The sequence below is a fragment of the Dendrobates tinctorius genome, unplaced genomic scaffold (genome assembly GCF_039654945.1).
Source record: "Dendrobates tinctorius isolate UK_male_01 unplaced genomic scaffold, ASM3965494v1 ptg000085l, whole genome shotgun sequence".
Taxonomy (NCBI): Eukaryota; Metazoa; Chordata; class Amphibia; order Anura; family Dendrobatidae; genus Dendrobates; species Dendrobates tinctorius.
In genome coordinates, this window is record NW_027361753.1 from 3,935,730 (window position 1) to 3,962,215 (window position 26,486).

At 44.2% G+C, this 26,486-nt stretch overlaps 1 protein-coding gene and 1 long non-coding RNA gene across 3 annotated transcripts in view; one reads left to right on the forward strand and one right to left on the reverse strand.

Moving 5' to 3' along the window:
* Positions 1-26,486, reverse strand: part of LOC141097560 (uncharacterized) — a 65,250-nt gene that overhangs the window by 35,579 nt on the left and 3,185 nt on the right. The window lies entirely within an intron of this gene.
* MAPK4 (mitogen-activated protein kinase 4) overlaps positions 2,166-26,486 on the forward strand; it is a 109,963-nt gene continuing 85,642 nt past the window's right edge. For both annotated transcript variants that reach the window (XM_073584784.1, XM_073584786.1), the window contains exon 1: positions 2,166-2,330. The gene's annotated coding sequence lies outside the window, so the exon portion shown is untranslated. The remainder of the gene's footprint in view (positions 2,331-26,486) is intronic.

Genomic DNA, 26,486 nt, shown 5'->3' on the forward strand with positions numbered 1-26,486 from the left:
TCAGAAAGGCAGACAGACAGGATCAAGGAAACTGTTTTGGGTCCATTATCCGACAGGATCTGCGGGAGCTGGCCTGGGACACTGACGGTGAGGTGCTGGAAGGGAAGGAAAATGGAAATCAGCACTGTGGAGACGGCCAGGGAAGGCACATACTGACAGGGAGTTCTGGAAAGGTGTTCTCTATCTATCTGGGAGTTGGTTGGATCCCTCACCCGAAGGATGTGATACCAAGTGGGCATCTGTGTGCACCAGAATTGTGAGTAAAGCTTTGGAACTGCATTCAGCTGTCTCACTGCCTTCTTCCTGCATCACCTACTCAGCACTGCCACATCCCTCGCTCCACACTACATCATTCTTTCTCAACATCTTCCATCTGCCCTGGGACCAAGCTCTGCCTGTGGAGAGATACTTCAACTCTGCTGCATCACACCATCAGTCCCAGAGGATCTGTATTGCAGCGATGGTCGCCTCTGACCAGATATCACAGGTGGCGTCACAAACTCTTTACCACAAAAACTCTTTATCTTTCATCCCCTGTAAATATGCCCCTTTTATTGGACGCCCAGGGCCACGGACCGGGTCACTGCCGCTGTGACACTGCCTCTTTAAGAAGCGGCCCAGTACCGAGTACCCCACTGCCCTGGCGGGCGCTCCAACTGCATACTCACAGCCTAAATAAGGAGGCTTTTAATTTTTTTTGTAAGCAGAGCGTTTGCACCGACTGTGATCAAATGAAATGTAAACTTGGGATGAGCAACACCAGTTATGCGCTAAGAACCTTCATTTTTGTAAGTACATTTTATTTAGCAATAATGCATTTCAGATCTCATATATTCAGTGTTTGCATATAGTTTGGCCCTTGCTGCTGTGCTATCTTTTGGTATACCGATCATTATCTATCTATTATGTATCTATCTATTATCTATCTTTTTATCTATCTATCATCTATCTATTATCTATCTATTGTCTCTCTATTATCTATCTATTATCTATCATCTATCTATCGTCTATCTATTTATCTATTATCTATCTATTATGTATCTATTATCTATCTATCTATTTATCTATCTATTATCTATCTATTGTCTATCATCTATCTATCTATCTATTATCTATCTATCTATTGTCTATCTATTATCTATCTATTATCTATCTATTATCTATCTATCTATCTATTGTCTATCTATCTATCTATCTATCATCTATCTATATATTTATCTATCTATCATCTATTATCTATCTATCTATTGTCTATCTATCTATTATCTAGCTATTATGTATCTATCTATCTCTATCTATCATCTATTAGCTATCTATCATTATCTATCTATCTATTTATATATTATCTATCTATTAACTATCTATTTATCTATCTATTATCTATCTATTATCTATCTATCATCTATTTATCTATTATCTATCTATCTATCTATCTATTATCTATCTATTATCTATCTATCATCTATTTATCTATTATCTATCTATCTATCTATCTATCTATTATTCAAAATTGCGCTGACCTGAAGAATCTAGTTATCTTCATACATGTCATCTTTCGTGCCCAAAATATGAAGATTCAGCAAAAAATATGGTGAAATTGTGGATTTTTTATCAGATTTTTTTTCCATTTTTCATTAGCCGATCAATGCAATAATCCCATTAGGAAATACAGCGCGTCCTGCAAATAAAACCCAGCCCTGATAACAGCAATGTAAACAAATCAGGCAGGAAAATCAAAGGGAGGGGGGTGAGAGTAAACATGAATGTAAATGAAATTGCAAACATTTTCTGGGTGGGAATGGGGTTATAAAGAAGAAAACTCAGGATGGACAATTCTTTATGTCTCTTATGGATAGGAAATGGGGGGGGGTAAAGCTGGTAGGAGACATAAAGGGTTAACTTTGTAGGGTAAAATTGTCCTGCAATGAGAAGTTGCTATACAAATTAAATTATTAAATTCACACAGAATTCTAATAATAAATACATCATTGCTCTTCTTCTTCCTAATCTGTCACAATTTTATCAGCTGCACCTGCGCAATGAGGCCCAGGGCATCCAGGTGACTGGCACCTCTGCAGCAGGTGGCCCAGAGCAGGTGATTGACAGCCAGCAGTGATGTCACTGCACTGGCGCTCCCCCTGGTGGACGTCCCAGTGAATGACGCTAGCAGGGAGGCTGACTCCAGTGTGTGTCCTGGGAGAGCTGGGAGCAGCTGATCAGATGCAGGATCAGGGCTGGGAGAAGGGAGCCAGGAGGCATCATATGGCTGCCGCTGCCTAAAGAACAAAGCATGGAAGAAGAGGAGGGGGCAGCCTGGAGCTGCCACAATGGTAAGTGCTCTGTGATGCTCTGCAGCCATTCCCTGCCCTCCAGTGCGATCATCTGCTGATACACAAAGAAGATGGGGAGCCCTGCATTGTGTGCCACAGGGACAGCAGGAGCCTGACAGGACCCATTGTAGGGACAGTGCCCCCAGGAAGATGGCTGCAGGGAAAGTTCAGGCTCTGCTGGCACCTGTGCACTGTAGGGACTACAAGTCTCAGGCTGCTGAGGGCTGGCAGGGCATGCTGAGACCTGTAGTTACGCAGGAACCCCCTTATAGGACATCAGTCTCTCATCTCATTCGCAGTCGCCCCTTTCTTATTTCTAGGGGTCAGTGATCCTTTAACCTGTCGTTGAGTCAATTTTACTATAAGGCGACGTTCACACAAAGAGCTTTTTGGTGACTTTTTGATTTTTTGCATTTTTTCCAAAATACGGAGCGTAAAAAAAACTCACCAAAAACTCATCGTGGGAACCAAACCTAAGGATCCTGAGCGTGAGTCATCATTCATTCATAAACGCATGAGACGTGTGCGCTGCCGGGCTCCAACCAGAAGTCAGAATATGGCACCAAACTGAACCGAGAGAGGAGCGAAGAGAAGAATCTATCCTCTCTGGGAACCTCGGATTCTGTCTAATTTTATATCTATTACCTATCTATTATCTATCTATCATCTATCTAATATCTATCTATTATCTATATATCTATCTATCTATTATCTATCTATTATCTATCTATCATCTATCTATTATCTATATATCTATCTATCTATTATCTGTCTATCTATTATCTATCTATTATCTATCTATCATCTATCTAATATCTATCTATTATCTATATATCTATCTATCTATTATCTATCTATCTATTATCTGTCTATCTATTATCTATCTATTATCTATCAGCTGTCTATCTATTATCTATGTAGCTCATACATATCTCCATCCATCTACCCCAAAAGGACACATCTGATGGTTATGATGACAGGATAGTTTGGTGAACTCTCTTTAAAGGGACTCTGTCAGTAGGATAAACCCTCCTAAGTCGTCTTTATAGAAATGTAGGTCATAAGAAGCTGAATAAAATGATACCCTGATATCTGCAATTTGATGTCTTATTCCAGGGAAATCCACCTTTTCTTAATGGGCCAGGCATTGATCTCCCTGAGAATCTGCCTCCAGAGCTTATTTTATATGAAAGGGTCATTATCAGTGTGAGACATGTAATATCTGACAGTATGCGCTCCTACGTGTAATAGCTGACAGTCTGTTATGATCTACATGTCTCACACTGGTAACTCCCTCTTTCATTTGCAATAAGCTCTGGAGGCAGATTCTTAGGGAGATCTATGTCCAGCCCCTAGATCTTATCAGCTCTTTTACATATTTAGGAAATATGTAGATTTCTCTGGAATGAGTCGTCGGATCGCAGATATCAGGGTATCAGTTTATTCAGCTTCCTGTGACCTACGTTCCTATATAGATGGTTTAGGAAGGTTGATGCAAATTATATGTTTCCGTTAAGGTCCATTAAGATTGGCCAAGAACTGGTGAATGAGCGCTGGTAAGAATGCTCACTCCCAGTGATTGTGCAGGTCAACGATAACCTGACAAACAAGGAAAATGCCCGTTCGTCAGATGATTGAATCATTTATGCTGGTGTTGTTATACGCAGCACATTGCCCCCGTATAAGGATAGACAGATTGTATTAAAGGGACCTTTCATGGGATTTGTACATTTAAGTCTCTCTTCCAGTTGCTGCTGCTCCACTGATTCTGGAATAGATTTCCTTTTTCTTTCTGTGCCCCTCTGTTCCAAAGTTAAAATTTTCTCTTCAGCCAACTAGGCGTGTACCGCAGAACCTCTCTGTGGGCGTGGCCGTGTTTTGATTGGCCAAAATCAGAGGAGAAAAGCAAATACCTGCGAGAAATTGGTTGAAGAGAAAGTTTGTGCCATTATTATTCCCAGGGGGATACAGGTTTTTGCCACTTAATGTAGAGACAAAGACCCTGATTCCAGAGATGTGTCACTTACCGGGCTGCTTGCTGTAGTTTTGATACAATCACCGTTTTATCGGTAGGAGGTTATCACTAGCGGACTAGTAAACCTGCTACCATGTAGTCCTCCATATTCATGAGCAATGTATAACCCCGCCCCCACCGCTGATTGGCAGCTACCTGTGTATTCACAGTGTACACAGAAGCCAATCGGTGGTGTGGGTGGGGTTATACCGGGCTTAGCATTTGAGCTGTGCTAGATGTGCTGCAGATAAAACAGCAATTTTATTAAAACTGCAGCAAGTAGCCACATCGCTGGAATCAGGGTCTCTGCCCCTACATCATACTGCTATAGGAAATACCAGAGGAAAGATTCCCTTTAAAAAATCCAATGAAAGGCCCTCATTAATGATTGCTCAGTATTCGCCGTTCTAATGAGTGACTTCATATACTGGAGTCATTCGTGACTTATTAATGAACCAAACCTGACCCATCTAAGCGCACCACTAAATGGGACAGAGAGAGAGCAAATATGGCCGATTCATCTGTAAGGAGGCCATGGAAAACAAAGATGTCTCTTGGAGTTTCAGACGGTCCGTACATTAGGGCTTATGCCGTTCTTTTCACGTACGCGTTGTATCCGCATCCTTTTGCAGCTAGCACACGTACCCACTATACTTTATGGAGCTGGTCACTTGTCTATTTTTTTTTTGGGGTGTAATATCTAAAAAAAAAAAATCACCCTGACGTCCATTTCTGATCGAGTCACGGACCGCAATCCCCCGTATAAGTTTACTTGGATGACATCTATGTGCCGTCGATTTTTCCCATAGAGGAGGATCACTGACGGTATAAATGGGCGCACGGAACAATCGCATGAAAATCGGATAAAAATGTGTTTGTTTGATTTAAATATAAAGAATTAAATGAAGCCCTAGGGCACGTTCACACATTATGGTTTTTTTTTTTGCCGCCATTTTTTTTTCCAAAACTAAAGAACGCTGTACTTTAAAGCATCGGCAAAATGAATGAGAATTTTGGAATCTCGCGCGCAAGCCATGCTTAATTTTTCTTTCTGGATTTTAACCATCAAAGCTTTTTTTGTAAAAATCTGCAGCGTGTCAATTTTCTCACCGTTTTTGCATCATTGAACAGAAAAAAAAATTGCAGCTAAAATGCACGTAAAAATGCGCATATTTCACAAAGGGTTTTTTCCTGCCAACAGTCTGGTTTTGGAGCAGAAAAATCCGCTGCAAATACTCAACGCGTGCACGTAGCCATTGGGGCATAGCGGCAGGGATTTTGTCCCAAATCTGAGGTCCTTCACGCTCCCCAAATTAGTTTTTCATGGTTTAGTCTCCAATTTGTCCCCCGCACTGGCGATCAAATGAGGTGGGATTTGATCCAGAAGTTGCAAAAGTGGGTGTCCCTATCCGGTGTTGGGGTCTTCCGGCGGTTGGACTGGAGACATTCTGATATCGGCATTGTTGTTATCTCGCATCCACCGTTACACCCTTGTGGTCTGATTTGCTGAATTGCCATGCCAAAATACGTTTGGTGCCTAAAAAAAGGAAAGTGTGTGGACAAAATGGCACCAAATATATCCTGCAGGATCGGTTTGGTGCCATTTTGTCCGGGCACGTTCCCTTTTTGGAATTCTTTATTGGAATTGGAATTCTACACCAGATGTTCTTAGGGGGGAGGAAGGAGTAACGTGGTCCCAAATTTACCCCTCTTGGTGTAGAAATGGGTCGGACTGCCTACGTGACCGTTCCCCGAAGCTCGGTGCTCTAATGGCAGCGAACGCTTTCAGCTCTGTTACATCAAAGTAAATGCACGAAAAAGCAGATAAATAGCCGGAACTATGCCTCTGACGCACGTTTGTTTTTCACGCACTGAGTGGGATAATGGCTGAAACATTGAGCACGCTGCGCCGGAGGAGGCCGGCGAGTGTAAATAATGCTGCCGTCATACAAAGTGGGGGGCTCACAAATAAGGGGCTGCCGCAAGCTGCCTACATCAAGGTGTAACATTATTTTTCCAGAACTGCACAGGGATGTGATTTGGTGCCATTCATTGTGATGTGGCTGAATAATAGCAGATATTTGAGCACTCGCCGTACGGACATATTATATGTTACCCATTGCGCTGTGTGCGCTCAGTTTTCCAAGCTCTTCACTTGTTCGCTCAATGACGATGATTTACATCGATATACTTGTACAAATAACTGTGGTCATGAGATGCCTTTTTTTCCTTTTTTGTTGTACAGTAGACTGCCCCTTTTGTTGCACAGGCTTGTTTTAGATCCCTCCCACTCAGCCAAGAGGATTACACAAAAAATCTGCCTGAAAAGAAATCTGTTACCAGATTTGTGACACCTAATCTGAGAGCAATATAATGTAGGGAACAAGACCCTGATTCCAGCGATGTGTCACTTACTGGGCTCCTTGCTGTAGTTTTTGTAAAATCACTGTTTTATCAACAGGATATTGTCACTAGTGAACTAGTAAACCTGCTGCCAGGGAGTCCAACCCCGCCCCCGGCTGCTGATTGGCAGTTTTCTGCCTATGCACAATTTACACAGAAAGCAGCCAATCAGTGGCGTGGGCGGGATTATAAACCGCTCAGCATTCAGAGAACTGCCAGATCTGTAACAGATAAAACTACAGCGTGCGGTTCAGTAAGTGATACATTGTTGTATTCAGGGTCTGTAGCAAAAAATCTAGCAACAGATTCCCAAGTAGAAGTCAAGGAACTGTTACGTACCGGTCCCGGACATCCTGGGCTCCACTCCCTTCCCCTAGGTCCGCTGCCCTCTGTTGTGCTCCACATTGGGTTTTGCAGGTTGTCCGGCTTGTATCATTGACATCATCTCCGCAGGCCTATTTAATAAGGCACACCTGTGTCTTGGGATTGAGACGCTAGTGTTCCATGTTGGATTTGCTTCATTATTTGTACTGCTGCATTTCAAGTCGCATCAATCCCTGTTGCGGACCCCCATCTGCTCCGGAGTTTCCAGTTAGTCCTAGTCCCAACAATTCCACATGTCCGCTGGAAGCTGCTCCAATGCCTGGGGTTTGTGTGCCCACCCAGACCAGAGGCTGAGCGGATCCACCTCAAGCCAGACTTTACATTACAATCTATCTGTGCATTTGGAAGAGGAACTAAATTAGTTGTCCAGTTTAGGGTTGTCCAGTTTAGAAAATGTATTTTCGAGGGGAGGTTATTATGAAGATTTGATTTGGATCGGACATGGCGAGGTTTATTACCTTCCCTTTTCTAATAGTGGGAGATCATCCGTCCAGGATGCCCATCACTTGTTCAGACAGAAGGGCAGTTACAAAAAGCGGAGGACCTGTCCTAATTCATATAAATGAGAAATATGTAATACTCCATTTCCCCTGTGGAGACGCTACAGGAATATTGAACAAGTTCCCCCACAGATTAGAGCTGATCTCTGGGAGAGGGGGTCCTGGGAAGAGGAAACTTTGAGATTGTGGGAGGAACGGCCCCCGTCGAGTGTCCGGGCCGGAACCAAAGGAGCATCATCCGGGTTCCGGGGGAAAACTGTTCCCGGGGGACAGAATTCGGGGACGGACCATTCTGACAGACAGATGGGCTGGGGGAGGGGCCAGTATAAAGGAGGCAGGGAATTCCGCGATGGGAAGCTAGAGCGACTTACCAGTGCGAGAGAGGACACTCACTGAGGACTCCAGAGGGACGGTGCCAAGGTGATCGTCCGAGACTTGCTGCCCGCTCCAGCCCGCGGCCACTGCGGCCCCAGTTCAACCCGCGGCTGTTGCCGCCTCCTCTCAGCCCGCGGCAGCCACCCCATTCTCGCCCGTGGCCGCGGCAAGTACCGTGCCGTCGGCTGCCACCACCGTCCCGCTCCGGCCCGCAGCAAGGGCCGGGCCTCTGCTGACCGCGGACTCCCCGTCTCAGCCGTTAGCGGCGCAGGTGGCCTGTCATCCGCCACCGCACATAGCTGCCGCTGGCCCCATTCCGGGGCCTGCAGCCCACCCGTCCAAGGACTTCGCCGGGCCCTGTGGGGCTCCAGTGTCGCCAGCGAGCCGGAGGGCGGGAACAATCCGTCAACGACTCAGCAACTGGGCCCAGCAACTACTATGCCGAAAGACCACCAACCTGAACGGCAAGGGACCGGTCTGCAAACCCTGTCTTATGAGGAAAGGTTGCAGGATTTGGGAATGTTTAGTTTGCAAAAGAGAAGACTGAGAGGAGACTTAATAGCTGTCTACAAATATCTAAAAGGCTGTCACATTGTAGAAGGATCAACTTTATTCTCATTTGCACAAGGAAAGACTAGAAGCAATGGGATGAAACTGAATGTGAGGAGACACAGATTAGATATTAGAAAAAACTTTTTGACAGTTAGAGTGATCAATGAGTGGAACAGGCTGCCACGAGAGGTGGTGAGTTCTCCTTCAATGGAAGTCTTCAAACAGAGGCTGGACAGACATCTGACTGGGATGGTTTAGTGAATCCTGCTTTGAGCAGGGGGTTGGACCAGATGGCCCAGGAGGTCCCTTCCAACTCTACGATTCTATGATTCTGTGATTCTATGGGACGTCTGGACAGCAGCTAAGTTGACTTTTCAATTAAGGACCCGTAGTCGGTCAAACCGCGGCCCTATAGTGACCGTCTATTGCCGGAAGTAGTCGTGTTCTACGCATTGGTGTTTGCTTGTCAAGAGCCCCTGCGAGGGCAACACGTGTTACCCCTTTTTGTGTTCAAGCTGTGACTGAGGAAAGTTCCCCCAGTCTTATAAAAGTTATTTTTGAAAGCACCAGGTTGTCTCGCGACTCGTCACTGCATCCTGCATACCTGCAAATACCACAAGATCACCATGCCACACTCCTAACCAATCGGGAGTAACGTAACTCTATGAGCCCGATTCATTATTACATTTGCACCTGTTTTTTTCCCCAGTTTTTAGTGTTTTGCACCTTTTTTATAATATTCATCTTACCTGTCGCACCTTTTTGGAAGCACGGTGGCTCAGTGGTTAGCACTGTTGCTTTGCAACGCTGGGGTCCTGGGCAGTGGCGTAAGTTGAAGCTCATGGGCGCCAATGCAAAAGACCCAACGGCACCCCCAATTACTGTATTTCAAGTCTGTAATAGTAAAGGTCTTTTCTTACAGGCCAAAGGGACTTTTTAGACCCTATTAGGTTACAGGGCCTGGGACCTATTATAGTCACATGCCCGGTCCTGGGTTAAAATTCCACCAAGGATGACATCTGCGAGGAGTTTGTGTGTTCTCCCAAAGTTTGCTCCGTTCTCCTCCAGTTTCCTTCTCCTATTTTGCAAACCGTGTGACTTTTTGCACTAAAAAGCCGCGAAAAAGTTGAAGACAGAAATAAAAATCATTTTTGGCTTTCCACAAATTTAATGAACCCCGTGCACAATTTTGAGCAATTTGGCACAAGCAGCAACAATAAAGGAAAGGTGCCTTAAAATATGTGCTGAGTATGTTCCAGCTCCGTGCTTGTCTGGTTTCTTTCAGGATATTTTTTGCTTCTTCATTACATTGCTTTTGCTATATAACATAGTTATAGTTTTTTTTGTCACCTGTGGAAGATGTATCTGTGAGCGTCATCCTTCCCGGGCAGCTGTTAATAGAAATGTCATTTTCCCATATAGCTGTGAACGCGGCGATTGATTGTGTATGTGACCCCAGAGAGAGACGGGCGGAACGACTGCAGCGCAATTATCTCTCACCTTTACTGAGGAAACAAGGAGAGCAGAGGCAAAAAGCAGGAGGGCCCGGGGCCCCTGGGGAGCTCCTCTCTCATGCCGAACCCTAAAATAGGTTCCTACATGACCACTGCCAGGCGCACACTACAGGGGACGTCAGGACAGGAGCAGATGTCTCTTTATACGGAGCACGTCCATAAAAGAGGAATTATCACATAGGGTATCTGCGCTGATTACGGGGGGCGCTGCTCCGTAGTATTTATATGTCTATTTATGCATCTCTTTTTCTATCTATCTTGAGGTCGGCTTTTTTCTCCAAACTATCCCTTCACTGTCCTAGACCACCAGATACCTGACATTTACCTTTTTTCTATTTTAAGCATTGTATGTATTGTTTTTGCACTCAGTGGCCATCATATGGACATAATTTTTTGCATTGTACTGTCCTCTCATTTTTACTTATCAGCCATTTCTACAAGATTTTGGAGGAGTCTGTGGGAATTTTTGCCCTTTCATCCAGGAGAGCATTAGTGATGTCAGACCCTGATGTTGAGGGGAGGCCGGAATCATAATCTCCATTATTGGTGTTGGATGGGGCTGGGGTCCGGGCACTGTGCGTCATGTTCTCCTCCCCCCATGTCTGTGTGGACCTTGTACACTGGACACAGTCATGGAGGACTGAAAAGGGTCTTCCCCAAACTGTTCCACAAAGCTGAAACTTCAAATGTCTTGTGATGAATAGTGTTGAGCATTCCGATACCGCAAGTATCGGGTATCGGCCGATACTTGCTGTATCGGAATTCCGATACCGACTTCCGATATTTTTTCAATATCGGAATTCGGCATCGGAATCGGAAGTTCAGTTGATTGACGGCCTGACGTCATCATGATGCGCGGTGTGTGCGCATCATGATGCGCCGTCATTTCGGGCCTTCCGGGGGTCTCTGCCGGCCTGCCGGGGGGCTGTGCCGGCCTGCCGGGGGGCTGTGTGGACTGCCCGGGGTCTGTACCGGCCTGCCGGGGGGCTGTGCCGGCCTGCCGGTGGTCTGTGCACCCTGTGGGGGTCTGTACCGGCCTGCCGGGGGGCTGTGCCGGCCTGCCGGGGGGCTGTGCTGATGTCCGGGGGTCTGTGCAAGCATCGTCCGATGGGACTACAAGTCCCATCGGGCGATGCCTGCTACCATGACAGTGATTGACACATTAGCCAATGATGGGACAGTAGTAGTCCCATCATCCGGCTAATGTGTTAAATGTTAAAAAAAAAAAAAAAAAAAAAAAAATACTACATACATACTACATGCATGCTACATACATACTACATGCTACATACATACTACATATATACTACATACATGCTACATACATACTACATGCTACATACATACTACATGCATGCTACATACATACTACATATATACTACATACATACTACATACATGCTACATACATACTGCATGCTACATACATACTACATACATACTACATGCATGCTACATACATACTACATATATACTACATGCATGCTACATACATACTACATGCTACATACATACTACATATATACTACATACATACTACATACATGCTACATACATACTGCATGCTACATACATACTACATACATACTACATACATACTACATGCATGCTACATACATACTACATGCATGCTACATACATACTACATGCATGCTACATACATACTACATGCATGCTACATGCATGCTACATACATACTACATGCTACATACATACCACATACATACTACATACATACTACATACTACATATATACTACATGCATGCTACATACATACTACATGCTACATACATACTACATATATACTACATGCATGCTACATACATAGTACATGCTACATACATACCACATACATACTACATACATACTACATACATACTACATGCTACATACATACTACATATATACTACATGCATGCTACATACATACTACATGCTACATACATACCACATACATACTACATACATACTACATGCTACATACATACTACATATATACTACATGCATGCTACATACATACTACATGCTACATACATACCACATACATACTACATACATGCTACATATATACTACATGCATGCTACATACATACTACATATATACTACATGCATGCTACATACATACTACATGCTACATGCATGCTACATACATACTACATACATACTACATGCTACATACATACCACATATATACTATATACATACAATACATTCATACAATACATACATAGACATACAGTACATATAACATAGAGTAACATACTTACCAATACTTGTCACATTGTTCCCCGAAGCCATTGTCTTTTCCGGAATAAATATTAACATAACAAACCACAAAAATACTCACCCACGATCCGAAGCAGTCCACGAGTGTGTCCCACGACGATCTTGGGTAGAGAACTGCAGCATCAGATGATGCTGCCGTTCTCTACGGGCTGCAGGAATCCAATGACGGAAGGTAGGTATCCTTCCGCACTGTATTCCTCCGCCACTTAAAAAAAAAAAAGTCCCTAGTCTCACTTTATGCCATTGCTGCGTGGGAATTTCCCACACAGCAATGGCATAAAGTGAGACTAGGGACTTTTTTTTTTTTTAAGTGGCGGAGGAATACAGTGCGGAAGGATACCTACCTTCCGTCATTGGATTCCTGCAGCCCGTAGAGAACGGCAGCAACAGCTGATGCTGCAGTTCTCTACCCAAGATCGTCATGGGACACACTCGTGGACTGCTTCGGATCGTGGGTGAGTATTTTTGTGGTTTGTTATGTTAATATTTATTCCGGAAAAGACAATGGCTTCGGGGAACAATGTGACAAGTATTGGTAAGTATGTTACTCTATGTTATATGTACTGTATGTCTATGTATGTATTGTATGAATGTATTGTATGTATGTAGTATATATGTGGTATGTATGTAGCATGTAGTATGTATGTAGTATGTATGTAGCATGCATGTAGCATGCAGTATGTATGTAGCATGCATGTAGTATATATGTAGTATGTATGTGGTATGAATGTAGCATGTAGTATGTATGTAGCATGCATGTAGTATGTATGTAGCATGCATGTAGTATATATGTAGTATGTATGTAGCATGTAGTATGTAGCATGCATGTAGTATATATGTAGTATGTATGTAGCATGTAGTATGTATGTAGCATGCATGTAGTATATATGTAGTATGTATGTAGCATGTAGTATGTATGTAGCATGTAGTATGTATGTAGCATGCATGTAGTATGTATGTAGCATGCATGTAGTATGTATATGGTATGTATGTAGCATGTAGTATGTATGTAGCATGCATGTAGCATGCATGTAGTATGTATGTAGTATGTATGTAGTATATATGTAGTATGTATGTAGCATGTAGTATGTATGTAGTATGTATGTAGCATGCATGTAGCATGCAGTATGTACAGTGCCTACAAGTAGTATTCAACCCCCTGCAGATTTAGCAGGTTTACACATTCGGAATTAACTTGGCATCGTGACATTTGGACTGTAGATCAGCCTGGAAGTGTGAAATGCACTGCAGCAAAAAAGAATGTTATTTCTTTGTTTAATTTTTTTTTAAATTGTGAAAAGTTTATTCAGAGGGTCATTTATTATTCAACCCCTCAAACCACCAGAATTCTGTTTGGTTCCCCTAAAGTATTAAGAAGTATTCCAGGCACAAAGAACAATGAGCTTCACATGTTTGGATTAATTATCTCTTTTTCCAGCCTTTTCTGACTTTTTAAGACCCTCCCCAAACTTGTGAACAGCACTCATACATGGTCAACATGGGAAAGACAAAGGAGCATTCCAAGGCCATCAGAGACAAGATCGTGGAGGGTCACAAGGCTGGCAAGGGGTACAAAACCCTTTCCAAGGAGTTGGGCCTACCTGTCTCCACTGTTGGGAGCATCATCCGGAAGTGGAAGGCTTATGGAACTACTGTTAGCCTTCCACGGCCTGGACAGCCTTTGAAAGTTTCCTCCCGTGCCGAGGCCAGGCTTGTCCAAAGAGTCAAGGCTAACCCAAGGACAACAAGGAAGGAGCTCCGGGAAGATCTCATAGCAGTAGGGACATTGGTTTCAGTCAATACCATAAGTAACGTACTCCACCGCAATGGTCTCCGTTCCAGACGAGCCTGTAAGGTACCTTTACTTTCAAAGCGTCATGTCAAGGCTCGTCTACAGTTTGCTCATGATCACTTGGAGGACTCTGAGACAGACTGGTTCAAGGTTCTCTGGTCTGATGAGACCAAGATCGAGATCTTTGGTGCCAACCACACACGTGACGTTTGGAGACTGGATGGCACTGCATACGACCCCAAGAATACCATCCCTACAGTCAAGCATGGTGGTGGCAGCATCATGCTGTGGGGCTGTTTCTCAGCCAAGGGGCCTGGCCATCTGGTCCGCATCCATGGGAAGATGGATAGCACGGCCTACCTGGAGATTTTGGCCAAGAACCTCCGCTCCTCCATCAAGGATCTTAAGATGGGTCGTCATTTCATCTTCCAACAAGACAACGACCCAAAGCACACAGCCAAGAAAACCAAGGCCTGGTTCAAGAGGCAAAAAATCAAGGTGTTGGAGTGGCCTAGTCAGTCTCCTGACCTTAACCCAATTGAAAACTTGTGGAAGGAGCTCAAGATTAAAGTCCACATGAGACACCCAAAGAACCTAGATAACTTGGAGAAGATCTGCATGGAGGAGTGGGCCAAGATAACTCCAGAGACCTGTGCCGGCCTGATCAGGTCTTATAAAAGACGATTATTAGCTGTAATTGCAAACAAGGGTTATTCCACAAAATATTAAACCTAGGGGTTGAATAATAATTGACCCACACTTTTATGTTTAAAATTTATTAAAATTTAACTGAGCAACATAACTTTTTGGTTTGTAAGATTTATGCATCTGTTAATAAATCCTGCTCTTGTGTGAAGTTTGAAGGCTCTAACTTATTTGCATCTTATCAAACCTGCTAAATCTGCAGGGGGTTGAATACTACTTGTAGGCACTGTATGTAGCATGCATGTAGTATATACATGTAGTATGTATGTAGCATGTAGTATGTAGCATGCATGTAGTATATATGTAGTATGTAGCATGTAGTATGTATGTAGCATGCATGTAGTATATATGTGTTATGTATGTAGCATGCATGTAGCATGCATGTAGTATGTATGTAGTATATATGTGGTATGTATGTAGCATGCAGTATGTATGTAGCATGCATGTAGTATATATGTAGTATGTATGTTGCATGTAGTATTTATGTAGTATGAATGTAGCATGTATGTAGTATGTAGTATGAATGTAGCATGTATGTAGTATGCATGTTGTATGTATGTAGCATGTAATTTTTTTTTTTTTTTTTTTTTTTTTACATTTAACACATTAGCCGGATGATGGGACTACTACTGTCCCATCATTGGCTAATGTGTCAATCACTGTCATGGTAGCAGGCATCGCCCGATGGGACTTGTAGTCCCATCGGACGATGCCTGCACAGACCCCCGGAGCCTGCACAGACCACCGGCAGGCCGGCACAGCCCCCCGGCAGGCCGGCACAGCCCCCCGGAGCCTGCACAGCCCCCCGGCAGGCCGGCACAGCCCCCCGGAGCCTGCACAGACCACCGGCAGGCCGGCACAGACCACCGGAGCCTGCACAGACCCCCTGGCAGGCCGGCACAGCCCCCCGAAAGGCCCGTACGGACCCCAGAGAGGCTGTACAAGGGCAGAAAAGGGTTTTTCTTATTCCGATACCGGAAGTCCCATAGACTTGAATGGGACTTCCGGTATCGGAATCGGCGATACCGATACTTTTTTTAAAGATCGGCCGATACCATCCGATACGATACTTTGAAGTATCGGACGGTATCGCTCAACTCTAGTGATGAATAATTAAGATCTCTTCACTGGAATGAATAGGCCGAGGCCGCCCCCTCATAACAATCCATAGTGTTATCCTCCTCCACCATCTGTACAGCGTGCACAATGCAGTCAGGGGGTAACGTTCTCCTGGAATCAGCAAACCCAGACTCCTTCATCAGACACCAGATAGAGAAGTGAGATCCATCACTGCATAGAACACGTCTCCTCCAGAGTCCAGTGGTGGTGACAGCTTTACACCACTTCATCCGACGCTCGGCATTGTGCTTGGTGATGTACGGCTGCATGCAGCTGCTTGGTCATGAAGCTCCTGGCGGGGGTTGCAGTGTTTATGCTGATGTTATACCAGAGGAGGATTGGACTCTGCAATTATGGGGTCAGCAGAACATCAGTGTCTTTTCTGCTCTCTGTTCCTCAGCACTTGGCCTCCCGCTCTGTAACATTACGGGGTCTCCACCTCGAGTTGCTGCGGTTCCTTCCATTTCTCAATAATATCACTCACAGGTGATGAGGGAAGATTTATAGCGAAGAAATGTGATGAACGAACTTATTACCCAGGTGGTTCCTATTACAGGACGGCGATACTATCAGTGAGCTCTGCACTGCCGGCCGTTCTGTCATGTTAGTAGAGGTAGATGGGATGGGAGTGCTGGAAGTTATACATCAGGGATGAGAGGCTTGATATTATAGACCGGGGCGAGGGTTCGGATTTTAAACACTGTGGGAAAGGGGATAGGGCCCGGATGTTATACACTAGGGGTAATGTGGACAGATGTTATAAACTGGGGGCATTGGGGCTGGATGTTATACACCGGGGGGTCAGATCAGCGTCGGACTGGAGCACCTTGGGCCCACCAGAGAAAATCGTTCTTGGGGCCCACTATGTAGCTACATAGAAATAAATACAAGACCACCAATTGTGTGGTAAAATAGGCTAATATCAGAGTATAATATAAGGTAGTACACATCTTAATTATGTAGCAGGGTTTGAGGTAGAATCATAGAGGGGTAGCCCCCTCATAGAATATAATGTAGCTCCCCTCATATAGTATAATGCAGCCCCACCACAGACTATAATGCAGCCCCCCATAGAGTATACTGTAGCCCCCTCATATAGTATGATGTAGCCCCCCCAGAATATAATGTAGTCCCCTGAGAATAATGCAGTCCCCCCACAGAATATAATATAGCCCCCTCATAAAGTATAATGCAGCTCCTCTCCACCCCATCATTGTCCTTATCACTACCTCCATCACTGCCTTCTCCCTCACCACCCCCATCACTGCCCATTCCACCGCCTCAATCATTGCCTCCTCCCCCACCACCATCATTGTCCATTTCATCACCTCCATCATTGCCTCCCCCACCATCATTGCCCATCATCTCCATCATTGCCTCCCCCACCATCATTGCCCATCACCTCCATCATTTCCTCCCCCACCATCATTGACCATCACCTCCATCATTGCCTCCCCCCACCGCCATCACTGCCCATTACCTACATCATTGTCTCCCCCACATCAATATCATTGTCCTTCCCCACCACCCCTTTCTCACACACACAAAATACCGCATCACTCTTTCACTCTCACACACAAAGCACTGCACCACATACACAAACACAGGCACAAAGACACACAGCACAGCTTACCTCCCTGCAGCAACAGCACATCCTGGCAGCCTCTTCCTCGCCGGCAGCTTTCTGTCTGAGACAGCGCGCTGGATGATGACGTCATCCAGCTGGGCTGTTTCAGACAGGAAGCGCCGGGCAGGAAGCAGGACGCCGAGATGTGCTGCGCTGTGTGTCTGTGTGCCTGCATGTTTGTTTGTGGTGCAGTGCTTTGTGCGTGTATGTGATGCGGTGGTGGGGCTTTACATGCGGGCAGTGTTAGCTGCAGCCTGCAGCTAACGCTGCCCGCTATTAAAGAGAAATGGTATTCACGCCTCTCCACGCCCATAGGGGCATGGAGAAGCGTGAATATTCATTTCGCTTTAGCAGCAGGGACAGGATCCTGTCTCCAGCTGCTGCTACGCTGGCACAGGGCGGGCCCCCTTGACTCGGGGGCCCCATAGCCACTGGCTGGGTGCCCATGGAGCAGTGTGAGCCTAGGAGCAGTGGGGGCCCTAGGCAGCTGCTGGCCAGTATGCCAGCAGGTGTCAGTGCCTGGGCACACCGGAGAATCCTCCGGTTCTCTGGTGGGAAAGTCCGAGCCTGGGTTAGATGTTATACATTGGGGCAAAGGGCCTGATGTTATACATTGGGGGCCGGATGTTATACACCGAGAGCAATAGTGTTGGATACTATACACCAAGGGCAATGGGTGGTCGAATGTTATACACTGGGGGAGAAGGGACAGAATAGGAAATGGTTTCCAATGATTTAGAGGAGCGTTCCTTTTCCCTGTAGGGCGTATTACCAGTCTGTACGGCTTTCCTGTGTGTCTGCCGTGTGTCTGTCTCCATCCATCTGCTGTATGTGCTGGAGCCACATCTGCATTTTCTTTTCCACTTGACGCTCGACTAATTGACAGCGAATTTGACCTTTTTTATGAAACGGAAATCAAAGGCTCCTCTCTGTCCCCGTAGTGGCGATCAGAGCACTCCGTGTGATTTCCACGCGGCTTCCACACTTCTGATAAACAGTTTAGAAAACCACGAAGATGAGATTTGTTGCTAAGAGATTTAATTGCTACATGCAAGGATTACAAGGTTGTGGACTGTCCTTCATATTCATTTACTCAGCTTGTTTACTACCCACGGTCTCAGTTTAAGGACGGCACTAATAAGGTCGTCTGAGGAGACGTCTCCTGTACATCGTCAAGGACTTTTCTTACAGAAATAGTGCAGAACGGCTCCATTCCCCCTTATCTTCCATATTTTAAGTTAGAAAAATTGGATTTCTTCTTGCCATGTGACCTAAACAAGTCTGTGCAGCACATCAAGGTAGTCTAATGTACAGCACTTACAACTTCCTGTAGGTACCTAGAATGTCGACACCAAGTGACAAAATGAGGTTGGTGGTAGGTAATCTAAACCTCCCAGAAGTCTACTTTTTAAAGAGACTGTCAATCAGGAACTACCCTGGGCAAGATTTATGCATAATTATATCTATCATCTATCTTTCTAGCTATCTAAATGGTATGGTTTATCTGGTGTTGGTGCAGAGTGGAACAGCAGAGCTGGATATGTTGGATAGTACCTGGAGCTACATGGTAGATATGTTGGATGACATGTGGATGGTGCAGTGTGGTACAGCAGAGCTGAATGTGTCTGGAGACTCACTTAAAACTGTGCAGCTGAGCCCAGCGGCCAGCGGAGCTGCATTAGTCAGAGGACTCTGAAGTAGCGATGTAGCACCGCCTAGTAGCGCAGTAATGCTTAGGATGTCACAGGCAAAATTGTGATGATGCAGAGCATAGTGGCACAGCAGAGCTGGGTTTGTAACAGACAAATTTGTGATGATGTAGCAGAACCTAACAATATAGCAGAAGCAGAGCTGCTTAGTGAAGATTCAGAGTCTAAAGGAGTCCTATTAGAATCAAAATGTCAGCTACCTGAATACTCAGGCGGTTTGCTGCCACCTGAGATGGTTTTTTATGATCCAGATGTATTACCTCAGAGGAGAAAGGGAAGCCAGTCGCTGGGGGAGGAAGAGGAGAGGCCGATGCTAGAGATGAGACATGTAGTAACACAACAATTTATACATTTGGTATCTAAAATAAAATTTAATTGGATCAAGTTTTCTGATTTCTCTTCTGATTTCTCTGCTATAGTCTCATAATTGGGGCAAAACATTAAATTAAGCTATAAATTTGATCTCCACTTAAGACTTTGCTTACTTGTAGTAATGCTCCCTTGACAAAGTCACATCACATTGAGTACTCATACTAGGACCTGCAGCGATCGGCTGTGATCTGTAGGAAAACCTTGTTTAATTTCTCTGCAGCACCCCCGGAGGGAAAATGAAGCATTGCACGCTAATTTCAATAAGATCTCTGAGTAATGCAGGACAGGCCAAGTCCTCCAGGGATACACTATTTGTGACTGCTATGAAAATGTTTTTTTTCTAAACTGGACAACCCCTTTATTCATGGCTAACGCATGCTGGGAGTTGTAGTGTTGCAGAAGCTCAGAGAGCCACAGCATTGGAAACCACTGATGTAGTGGATCTATTATGAGATATAACCTTGAGGCATACTCCTCTCTCCCGTCCTTTCCAGAGGAAGCATGAAGAATTTGCAATGCAAAATACAATCCGTGGGACTTATTTGAAGCAGAAATGCACATAAGACTGCTGTAAGTGTCACCTTCCTGCGCGCAATCATTATCACTTACAGCGTTCCCTGTTTTCCATTTTTAGAATTGTTTTTCTTCTATTCTCACAATCTGCAAAGAGTCTGATGCCAAAACTATGATGCCTGGTTCAGTGGACAGAAATAATGATACTTATGGATCTGTGAGGACGGTGAACTATATGACCCCTATTTACAGCATAGGAGCTGACAGTACATACTTATTATTTTTTCTGTAACCCCTTGCTGCCACAACTAATTTTTTCATTTACTCTATCATTTTTTCCTCTCCTTCCGAGAGTCATAACATTTTTATTTTTCCATCTACATAGACATATGAGGGCTTGATGAGTTGAATGCTGTACTTTGAATGACACCATTCACTTTACTATATAATGTATTGAAAAAGAAAAAAAATCTAAAGTGGTGATAAAATGCAATTTCACATTTGTTTTTGTAATGTGACACAGCTAAACTTAGCTGTGCTGCTCCTCTGCAACACACTAAGGCTGGTTTCACATTCGCGCTTTTTAAGCGCACGCACGGCCGGGGGTAGCTCCGCCCCCGAGCCGGCTCTCTGCCCGGCGTGCCCGCCCCTTCCTTGTAGCGCCGCCTCCTAGCGCACAGCGGCGCCTGCGATCGGCGCACCCTATCTTTAGCATAGGGTGCGCAGATCGTGCGCAGGCCGTGCGCTAGTTGCGCTTTGACCTGCGCTGCGCACTTTTGACGGTGCGCCGTGCGCGCCAAAATCCGAAAAGTTTGATTTTGGCGCGCACGGCGCACCGTCAAAAGTGCGCAGCGCAGGTCAAAGCGCAACTAGCGCACGGCCTGCGCACGATCTGCGCACCCTATGCTAAAGATAGGGTGCGCCGATCGCAGGCGCCGCTGTGCGCTAGGAGGCGGCGCTACAAGGAAGGGGCGGGCACGCCGGGCAGAGAGCCGGCTCGGGGGCGGAGCTACCCCCGGCCGTGCGTGCGCTTAAAAAGCGCAAATGTGAAACCAGCCTAAGTCATGCAGAAAGTTAGACCCGGAGATCTGAGGTGTATCGTTACATCTCATACACTGAGAAATCTAAGCTATTATGGGAGCATGTCCTTTTTTCCCCCCTGAGTGTTGCTGCTTGTTTGTGATATCTGAAAACACCAATTTGTTGCAGTGTTGCTGCCTGCTTATAATTGCTCATCACCACACAGAGGAGAAGTACACACCCCCAGTAAAAACTATCTGATAGCACCCACTTGTTGCAGTGTTGCTGCCTGCTTATGATTGGTCATCATCACACAGAGAAGTACACGCTCCCCGTGAAAATTATCTGATAACACCCACTTGTTACAGTATTGCTGCCTGCTTATGATTGGTCATCATCACACAGAGGCGAAGAAGTACACACCCCCAGTGAAAACTATCTGATAACACCCACTTGTTGCAGTATTGCTGCCTGCTTATGATTGGTCATCATCACACAGAGGCGAAGAAGTACACACCCCCAGTGAAAACTATCTGATAACACCCACTTGTTGCAGTGATGCTGCCTGCTTATGATTGGTCATCATCACACAGAGGAGGAGAAGTACACACCCCCAGTGAAAACTATCTGATAACACCCACTTGTTACAGTATTGCTGCCTGATTATGATTGGTCATCATCACACAGAGGAGAAGAAGTACACGCCACCAGTGAAAACTATCAGATAGCACCCACTTGGACTTTTAAAAAGTTAACTCATTAGATGCCAAATTCTGATTGCTGATATCTCTGGAACGGAGAGGCTATTATTACATTCTGTGTCCAGTCCAACTTGAAAAATTTGGTGATTTGTGCCATTTATCATACTGGTACCTGCTTGTGAGGCCCTTATGAACTAGGGTCAAGGTGTAACCATTACCTCTGCACCCTTACAGATGTTCCCCGGCTGGTGGTAAAGAAGCGACTTCTCTATATTAGGTGTATTATGTCTATGGCTTCTCTCCCGCGGTTTTCCTACATCGCGATCCTGCAGTTCTGCCCAGTGATAACCGCCTTCTCTGCACGCTGCACTACAAGCCTCGTGGTGATTGGCTAATGGCTATTGATTAATTGTCTCCAGCTGAGCCGGGCTCTGCTTTTTTTTTTTTTTTTATTCTCCCCTTTCCGATATTCATTGCTTTTTACCCTCAATTCCCTCGTCAGTTTTCCTTCCATGCTCCATCTGTGTCCCGCACGTTCCCCCTGTTCACGTATTCCCTTGCTTGTCTTATGTCACAGCCAGCAGCTGTCATGTTGGGAAACTTGCTCCCGAGCAGATGCAGCAGCTTCTGTGCACGCTCCTGGAACGAGAACGGGCATAATATTATTAGTCGTAATGCAGTTATATTTGCAGCTGATCCCTTGGAGGCACCAGAAAAAGATGTAGCAGTGCTGAATTTGTCGTTTTGTTTTTCTTCGTTTCTGCATTGTGGGAATGGAGCTATGATAATGTATTACGTTTATCTTTGAGCATATATAAAGCGTCAAATAGCGGATCGGGGTTTTTCAATCAATGGCATGAAAAGATTCGGCACTGCTACATCTGACATTATTCTGATTGGGACAAACCCGACTCTGCTACATTTGACAAACTAAAGTCTTCTATATCCGACGCTCTAAGTTCTTCCACTTCCGGGCAAACTCAAGTCTGCTATGTCTGACAAACTGTTCCCCTGCTTCTGACAAACTCAGCTCTGCTACAGTTGATCCATTGAGCTCTGCTACAACATCCATTCAGCTCTGCTGCATATGCACTAAGCTTGTGCTCCGTGTGCCATCACTAGAAATCCATGCGTTTCGAATACAATTTAATTTTATTGCCATGTATATGAAAACACAGATGTAGCAGAGTTGAATGAGTTATTTATCTTTTTGCAACATTGTGATTTGTATCCAGTTCAGGCAATATAGTAGGTTTACTTGCAGTCCTATGTAAAACAAAAATTTCGCTGTAGCGAATGATTAACTCAGCTCTGCTAGATCTGACACACCGATGAACTGAATTCTGCTGAATCTGCACTCGGCTTTTTCTTTGTGTCACGCGGCACTAGACATTCACATCGTTTGGTTGTAACGCCGCCGTTGTAGTGTCCTGATGCTTAATGCACGAGATGCGGTAATGACATTAGTGCTGATTAACACCCGCCCCATACACGTTACCAGACACTGACCCCCCATATACAGTACTATATTTATACATAAATGGTTTATTTTCTGTGGCGTGTAAATTTGGGTCAAACCAAAAACAATGAGCCAGAATATAACTTGGTATGCATGCAGCGTATAGTAGTATGTTCACACTGGCCATTAAACAGACAAAACCTAAAATAGAAAAACAAAACAAGCAACAACCCTGCTGTAAGTAAGTAAAAAGTAATAGTACATATAAATAACATAGGGTAGTCAGTAAACATTGTTTTTGATCAAAGAAAGCACACTATGACAAGGTGACCCGAATCGGGATAGTCCTATACTATCTCTAATATTAAAACCTTACCATGTGTCAAAAACTACCTTAATGTGAACAAGGTCCTGCTCTGCCCTTATTCACATTGAGGTCATTTCTGATGTATGGTGAGGTTTTAATATTAGCGATTGTATAGGACCATCCAGATTTGGGTCACCTTGTCGCGGTTGGATGGCTTCAAAAACAGTGTTTACGACCCTATGTTCTTTATATGTACTATTATTCTTTTACTTACGTACAACAGGGTTTTGGCTCATTTTGTTTCTATGTAAATGTGGGTTGTAGAATTATGATGCAACCCTGCACAAAATTTGATGTAAGCACTAAGTTGGACTCATCTTTACTTTTGGCTTGGAGAACGCTGTTCCCATAAGGCACGGTGCATCTGACAAAATAAAAATGATGCCTGGTGTAGTTGATCCTGCCGTTTTGTGTACACAGCTCTTATGCAGATCTATATGTCGGCATGGTAACAGACTACAAACAAAATCAATGTAGTCTGAGCCTTGCAGTCAAGACTTACTACACTCCCTCTGTCTACAGAGTCAGCATGGGTTTGTAACTAATAAGTCATGTCAGACTAATTTAATTTCCTTCTATGACGGTATTACTGATTGGGTGGATCAAGGAAATGCTGTAGATATAGTATATCTTGACTTCAGCAAAGCATTTGACAAAGTCTCTCATACAATCCTTATTGAAAAAATGACTAAGTATGGAATGGACAAGGCAACTGTTAGGTGGATTCATAACTGGCTTAGTGATCGGACCCAAAGAGTGGTCGTAAATGGCTGCACATCCAGTTGGAAGAATGTCTCAAGTGGGGTACCACAGGGCTCTGTCCTGGGCCCTGTATTGTTCAACATCTTTATCAACGATTTAGATGAAGGAATTGAGGGTAAACTGATTAAATTTGCTGACGACACAAAGCTAGGAGGGATAGCTAATACTAGAGAAGAGAGAGAGAGGATTCAAAAAGATTTAAATAAACTGGAGAAGTGGGCAGCAACTAACAGAATGGTTTTTAACAGGGAGAAATGCAAAGTACTACATCTGGGCAATAAAAATGAAAAAAGCATATATAAAATGGGAGGAATAGGGCTAAGTGACAGCACATGTGAAAAAGACTTGGGTATACTAATAGATCACAGACTGAATATGAGTCAACAGTGTGATGCAGCAGCAAAAAAGGCAAATGCAATTCTAGGATGTATTAACAGAAGCATACAGTCTAGATCACGTGAAGTCATTATTTCCCTCTACTCCTCTTTGGTCAGACCTCATCTGGAATACTGTGTCCAGTTTTGGGCACCACATTTTAAAAAAGACATCAACAAACTGGAGCAAGTTCAGAAAAGAGCGACCAGAATGGTGACCGGTCTGCAAACCCTGTCTTATGAGGAAAGGTTGCAGGATTTGGGAATGTTTAGTTTGCAAAAGAGAAGACTGAGAGGAGACTTAATAGCTGTCTACAAATATCTAAAGGGCTGTCACATTGTAGAAGGATCAACTTTATTCTCATTTGCACAAGGAAAGACTAGAAGCAATGGGATGAAACTGAATGGGAGGAGACACAGATTAGATATTAAAAAAAACTTTTTGACAGTTAGAGTGATCAATGAGTGGAACAGGCTGCCACGAGAAGTGGTGAGTTCTCCTTCAATGGAAGTCTTCAAACAGAGGCTGGACAGACATCTGACTGGGATGATTTAGCGAATCCTGCTTTGAGCAGGGGGTTGGACCAGATGGCCCAGGAGGTCCCTTCCAACTCTACGATTCTATGATTCTATGATTCTTCTTGAGCTATAGACAGTAGATATTTGCCATCTCACCTCCGCCGGCGTGCATGGAGCAGTCCTGGTACGCCGAGCAGTAATCCAAATGATAAAGGTGCTCCTGCAGAGGATAAAAAGCTTTTCAGCCTTAAAGATCAGTAACTTGTGGATCAATAGGGATCTGATGGCTGAGACCCCACACCGGTCCCAAGAATGGGCCTCAGAAATCCCCTCTCTGAAAGAATCAGTAGCCAACCATGTGTGGTACCCCTCCATCCATTCGCTATGGGGCTGCTGGACATAGCCGTAAAACCGACGCACTCCTTTATATAGGCGTTTGGGAATAAACCTTTAAGAAAATGTGACATCTCCAATTATTTGGGACAGGAGGGGGAGAAAGGACATAATGGGGGCCATTAAGGCATCTTCAAAATTGATATCATTTTTTAAAGTTTATTATTATTAGTATTATTTATTTTTCCAATGTATTTAAGATTAAAAATATTTTTGCAAAAATATTTTTTTAATAATAATAATAATAATAATAATAATAATAATAATAAATATATATACTTTTTTTTTATTTGTGTGTGTATAACGATATATACGGTCATGGCCGAAAGTGTTGCACCCTTAAAATTGTTCCAGAAAAGGAAGTATTTCACCCAGAAAATTACTGCAATTACTTGTTTTGTTATACACTTGTTTATTTCCTTGGCGTGTATTGGAACAATACAAAAAAAAGATGAAAAAAAGGTAAAGTTTACATAATTTGATGCAAAATCCCCCAAATGATCCGGAAAAAATTGAGTTTGTATGTTCTTCCCGTGTTTGCATGGGTTTCCTCCCACACTCCAAAGACACACTGACAAGGAAATTAGATTGTGAGCCCCATTGGGGACAGCGATGATAATCTGTGTAAAGCGCTGCGAAATAAGATAGAGCTACCGGTATATAAGCAAAGCATAATAAATATATAATTTTAAG